Source organism: Oncorhynchus masou, chromosome 21 (genome assembly GCF_036934945.1).
Source record: "Oncorhynchus masou masou isolate Uvic2021 chromosome 21, UVic_Omas_1.1, whole genome shotgun sequence".
Taxonomy (NCBI): domain Eukaryota; kingdom Metazoa; phylum Chordata; class Actinopteri; order Salmoniformes; family Salmonidae; genus Oncorhynchus; species Oncorhynchus masou.
In genome coordinates this window covers 14,938,295-14,945,126 of record NC_088232.1, presented here as the reverse complement: position 1 = coordinate 14,945,126, position 6,832 = coordinate 14,938,295, and positions in this window count along the sequence as shown.

Here is a 6,832-nt window from a genome sequence, read left to right as displayed (position 1 = left end):
TGTAGAAGTCTATGACAGAAGGGTTCTCACAGTGGAAAGCACTTCAAGACTCGCCCGAAATAGCACCATAAAACGATCCCCTATCATGAGTCTCCCTGCATCAGATAACTACATTAATTCACAGGACAGTGAACATCCTTGACAACTACACCCACTCGGCTATCATCAGTCACAGAACAAACATTACTTTCAAAACTTTTATTTTTGACTTCCGTAAATACCAGGGGAGAATGACTGCCCCCTCTCATTGAAGCCACTGAAGTTGAAGGCCAACTGCGGGACTGCAGGCATTGTTAGCAGAAAGCAGGATCCCTATTATTGTGAATGAAAATCTTTGTGGTCAATCAGTGTAAAAAATACCCCAAAAAAATTAAAGGACAATTATGGTACGAATAATTTAAGCTAGTACACCAGCTGTATGTCCTTGAATCAATTATCAAAATAATGCGCACACAGAGGATAATTTAGTTGCTAATGGCAGCCTGCAGTACCCCGGTCAGCTTTCAACTTGAGTTACTCAATGAGATGGGGCAACACAGCGAGCCTGCAACCTAATTTCCTAGAGTTGTTCAAACTGCACATGTCTCCATGAGACACAATCTTAACTGACTGCATTTTGTTTCAATGCTCTATTGTGTCTTCATATAGGACTGAATGGTACCACGTGATCAATGGCCTTTGTCCAATCATATAATGTAAGACTGAGCTCAGTCGGCCACTAGGTTTCTATGGCTTTGATGTCGCGGCGAAGACCGGTCACATTTCGTCACCCTGGGCCTTTAGTACAGTGATTTGGCAGCAGTTGCCTTCTACTTGAGGAACTTGCTAATTGACAGGTTCTATGCTAAGGCTCTTTGTACAACCTCGGTCATTTGGCGTCTTTTTGTTTGTTGAAGGTGTCCGCTCTGATATGTAACATCAAAATGAAGTATGGCCCCCAGTACAGTGCATTCAGAAAGTATTCCTACCCCTTGACTTTTTCCACATTGTATTATGTTACAACCTTATTCTAAAATGGATGAAGTAATGTTTTCCCCCTCATAAATCTACACAATACCCCATAATGACAAAGCAAAAACAGGTTTTTAGAAATGTTTGCACAAAACTGGAATATTACATTTACATAAGTATTCAGACCTTTTACTCAGTACTTTTTTGAAGCACCTTTGGCAGTGATTACAACCTTGGGTATGACGCTACAAGCTTGGCACACCTGTATTTGGGGAGTCTCCCATTCTCTGCAGATCCTCTCAAGCTCTGTCAGGTGGATGGGGAGCGTTGCTGCACAGCTATGTTCAGGTCTCTCCAGAGATGTTCCATCGGGTTCAAGTCCGTGCTCTGGCTGTGCCACTCAAGGACATTCAGAGAGACTTATCCCGAAGCCACTCCTGCGTTGTCCTGTTGGAATGTGAACCTTCGCCCACACAATCCTGTCTCGGATTTCTACAGACAATTCGTTTGACCTCATGGCTTGGTTTTTGCTCTGACATGCACTGTCAACTGTGGGACCTTTATAGACAGGTGTGTGCCTTTCCAAATCATGTCCAATCAATTGAATTTACCACAGGTGGACTCCAATCATGTTGTAGAAACATCACAAGGGTGATCAATGGAAACACGATGCACCTGAGCTCAATTTCTAGTCTCATAGCAAAGGATGTGAATACTTATGTAAATTAGGTATTGTTTGTTTGTTTTTTTTTTCAAATGTTTCTAAACCTGTTTCCGCTTTGTCATTGAGGTGTTGTCTGTAGATTGAGAATTTTTAAAATCAATTTTAGAATAAGGGGAAGGGGTCTGAATACTTTCCGAATGCACCGTATTGAGGCTCCCTGCTTTCGCACAAGCTATTATTTTTTATTTTACCTTTATTTTACTAGGCAAGTCAGTTAAGAACAAATTCTTATTTTCAATGACAGCCTAGGAACAGTGGGTTAACTGCCTGTTCAGGGGCAGAATGACAGATTTGTACCTTGTCAGCTCGGGGATTCGAACTTGCAACCTTTCGGTTACTAGTCCAACGCTCTAACCACTAGGCTACCATGCAAAAGAAAATAGCGTTTCAGGCTACACAAACTGCTTTTATCCTACATGACCCGCAAAAGGCATAAGTGTTGTGGAAATTCAGTACTGAGAGAGACTTGGTCTTTGTCATTTCTTCAAACAATCTTTATTTAATATCAATTGATTATTACAATAATGAGACCGTTAGGCTGAGAGTCTAGCCTTTTATAGAAGATGCAGTTTTTATATAGCTGATACCAAGATTGTGTAGTCAGTCACTTCTCACCTTCCCATAAAGCCACCTTGGTTTTCTACACAGGATGGTCTGTTACTTAGTTTCCAGATGCCAGGAAGATGAGACGATGCGGCATTGTTCTTAACTCTTCCAGGCTCTCTATCTCGAGTCACACACACACACCACATCTATAAAATGCTAGCTTTTAGGTTTTTATCACCAACACATCAATTGTCAGCTTCAGGCTATCTCTAGTAGAACCCATGTCCTCAACAGCAGGTGCTAGAGTGGAGACCATAAACCACAGCATTAGCAGGACAGAAATATCTTACTGTTCGTTAAGTAAATAATTGTCACATAGCCAACAAATAAGGTGAATACAATCATTTCTCTCTCACATAAGCCATACAGTCCAATTCAAGTTGGAGAGTTCATCTGATTTATTTCCACCAAAACCACTGGATGCTATTGCTGTCACTCCCACGTGAAGGTTAAGGGTAATATTGACGGCATTCCAGATTGTCTTTTTCAGTAGGCACGCTGAACAGACGTCTAAGGAGGTGTCTTGTTACCACTTCATATAGCAAGCTTCAGAGAGACATCAGAGACTCTAACGTTCTTTGCTTTACGGAAACATGGCTCACTCGAGACACACTATCGGAGTCGGTACAGCCAGCTGGTTTCTTCACTCATCGCACCGACAGAAACAAGCATCTTTCTGGTAAGAAGAGGGGGGGGGTATGCCTTATGATTAACGAGACGTGGTGTGATCATAACAACATACAGGAACTCAAGTCCTTCTGTTCACCTGACTTAGAATTCCTCACAATCAAATGTCGACCACATTATCTACCAAGAGAATTCTCTTCGATTATATTCCCCGCCAAGCAGACACATCGATGGCCCTGAACAAACTTTATTTGACAATGTAAACTGAAAACCACATATCCTGAGGCTGCATTCATTGTAGCTTGGGATTTTAACAAGGCTAATCTGAAAACAAGACTCCCTAAATTCTATCAGCATATCGATTGTGCAACCAGGACTGGTAAAACCCTGGATCATTGTTATTCTAACTTCTGCGACACATATAAGGCCCTCCCACGCCCTCCTTTCGGAAAAGCTGACCACATCAATTTTCCATTATTAAAGCGGCTGGAGTTGAGTCAGTATGTTGGCAGCAGCCACTCAATGTTAGTGGTGGCTGTTTAACAGTCTGATGGCCTTGAGATTGAAAAACGGCTCGGTCCCTGCTTTGATGTACCTGTACTGACCTCACCTTCTGGATGATAGCGATTATAGCCACTTTAAACAATGCCACTTAATGTTTACATACCCTACATTACTCTTCTCATATGTATATACTGTACTCGATACCATCTACTGCATCTTGCCTTTGCCGTTCTGTACCATCACTCAGTCATATCTTTATGTACATGTTCTTTATCCCTTTACACTTGTATGTGTAATTGACAAATAAATTTGATTTGATTTGTGTGTGTAAGGTAGTTGTTGAATTGTTAGGTTAGATTACTCGTTGGTTATTACAGCATTGTCGGAACTAGAAGCACAAGCATTTCGCTACACTCGCATTAACATCTGCTAACCATGTGTTACAAATAAAATTTGATTTGAGATGCGCCGCACGGCTGCAAAAAAAGACAACCTGAAACGTCACCAAACACAAGTCAAGAGTTTGTTTGTGCGCATGCAAAATGATGTTTCTGTAGAGTAAGGCAGCTTGATGTACAAGTTCACCCCTTGGACAGGACGCTACAAAGATTACAGTATTACCTTATAGAGGCTATGGTGATGCCGTGCAGGTGAGACCTTGGGTCAGGTAGGTACTCTTCTGTGAACTGGCTGCTGTCCCGACTCAGAGCAATGACTCCGTCCCTATGAACACCACAGAGAAAAAATAAATCAACTCAACTACCATCACACTGAACATTAAAAAAAACACTATAAACATAATTCACAGGGTTTGCACTTTTGGGACTATTATGTCAGTTCAGTTGCACCCAGCAACCTCAAATGCAGCTTAAGTATTTGACAGAAAACAAATTCTATTTGAAACCAGATCTGTCCCTGTCTTACCTCCTCCAGTCTGTGAAGTAGAAGTGGTTGGCATAAAACACCATACTAAAGGGGTAGTTCAAGTTCCCGTCCCATCAGACGCAATGCACTCCAAACGCTTGGTCCCTGAGAGTGAGAAAGAGAGAGTGTGTATGTGAGAGAGAGGTTAGAAGGAGAGAATAGAGAGGGTAAGGGAGAGATGTTATAGGTTTCATTTGGTTGATCACAGTATAGGTTCCCATCTTAGTATGTAGAGTAGTATCCAGGCTGTCTGCATCTGAACTGTGTACCACCTCTTTGACTGCTCCAGAACAACTTGTTACTTCTTACGGTACTGAAAAGTGACAGTGGCACATTTTTTGAATAGCTTACCATACATTTAATAGCATACCATTTGAGTATCATAAAATAGTCATTATTACAGTATAGGTATAGCTCATCTTTATAATGAGAATAGAAAAACTTAAAAACGGTAGGATACATAGAGAGACTTGTATCACAGAGACATAGCAACTGTTTAGCATTTTTCTTATGATGAAAGTGAGGATTTGGGGAGAGTAAGCTGGTTGTAAGCCCGAGGGGTGCGAAGAAATCCTGCACAAATTTACAAACACAAAGTAACCCCTGTGTCTCTTGCGATGCTCCTTGCCACATTGTCAGATCAAATCAAATTTATTTATATAGCTCTTCGTACATCAGCTGATATCGCAAAGTGCTGTACAGAAACCCAGCCTAAAAATCTCCCTAGAAAGGCCAAAACCTAGGACGAAACCTAGAGAGGAACCAGGCTATGAGGTGTGGCCAGTCCTCTTCTGGCTGTGCCGGGTGGAGATTATAACAGAACATGGCCAAGATGTTCAAATGTTGACCAGCATGGTCAAATAATAGGTCTGGGACAGGTAACACAGATTTTTTTATACATTGTAAGGCTGCATTTTTGAGCAGGCTGTACACACTTTATAAGTCCCTCATTCACAATTTGACAATCACTTGATAATGACTCAAATTCTCCGGCGGTATCCCCTTTGTGTGGCCGTAATGCACCCCAAAGAAATCCATGACTTTTCAAACAAATCAAATTGTCACATGCTCCGAATTCAACGTTACAGTGAAATGCTTACTTACAAGCCCTTAATTAACCAACAATGCAGGTAAACAAAATGTGTTAAAGTATTTACTAAAATTAACTGAAGTAAAAAATGCAGCAGCGTAAAAATGGGGGGGGGGTAGAGGCTGTTAAGAAGACTTTTGGACCTAGACTTGGCGCTCCGGTACCACTTGCCGTGCGGTAGCAGAGAGAACAGTTCTGAAGGCTTGAGTCTTTGTAATTTTAGGGCTTTCCTCTGACACCGCCTGGTATAGAGGTCCTGGATGGCAGGAAGAATGGCCCCAGTGATGTACTGGGCCGTACGCACTACCCTCTTTAGTGCCTTGCGGTCGGTAGGCCGTGCAGTTGCCATACCAGGCGGTGATACAACCAGTCAGGATGATCTCGATGGTGTAGAACTTTTGAGGATCTGAGGACCCATATGCCAAATCTTTTTAGTCTCTTGAGGGGGAATAGGCATGTCGTGCCCTCTTCAAGACTGTCATGGTGTGTAGGGACCATGATAGTTCGTTGGTGATGTGGACACCAAGGAACTTGAAGCTCTCAACCTGCTCCACTACAGCCCCATCGATGAGAATGGGGGTGTGCTCGGTCCTCCTTTTCCTGTTGTCCACAATCATTTCCTTTGTCTAAATCACGTTGAGGGAGTTTGTTATCCTGGCACCACACTGCCAGGTCTTTGACCTCCTCCTTGTTTACTCCATGTGTAACTCTGTGTTGTCTGTTCACACTGCTATGCTTTATCTTGGCCAGGTCGCAGTTGCAAATGAGAACTTGTTCTCAACTAACCTACCTGGTTAAATAAAGGTGAAATAAATAAAATAAAAAATAGGCAGTCTCATCGTTGTAGGTGATCAGACCTACAGCTGTTTGTCATCTGCAAACGTAATGATGGCGTTGGAGTCGTGCTTGGCCATGCAGTCATGGGTGAACAGGGAGTACAGGAAAGGACTAAGCATGCACCCAGGGGCCCCGTGTTGAGGATCAGCGTGGCAGATGTGTTGTTACCTACACTTACCACCTGGGTGCGGCCCATCAGGAAGTCCAGGATCCAGTTGCAGAGGGAGGTGTTTAGTCGCAGGGTCCTTAGCTTAGTGATGAGCTTTGAGGGCACTATGGTGTTGAACGCTGACCTGTAGTCAATGAATAGCATTCTGACGTAGGTATTCCTTTTGTCCAGGTGGGAAAGGGCAATGTGGAGTGCAATAGAGATTGTTTCATATGTGGCTCTGTTGGGGCGGTATGCAAATTGGAATGGGTCTAGGGTTTCTGGGACAATGGTGTTGATGTGAGCCATGACCAGCCTTTCAAAGCACTTTATGGCTACATACGTGAGTGCTACGGGTCTGTAGTCATTTAGGCAGGTTACCTTAGTGTTCTTGGGCGCAGGCACAATGGTGGTCTGCTTA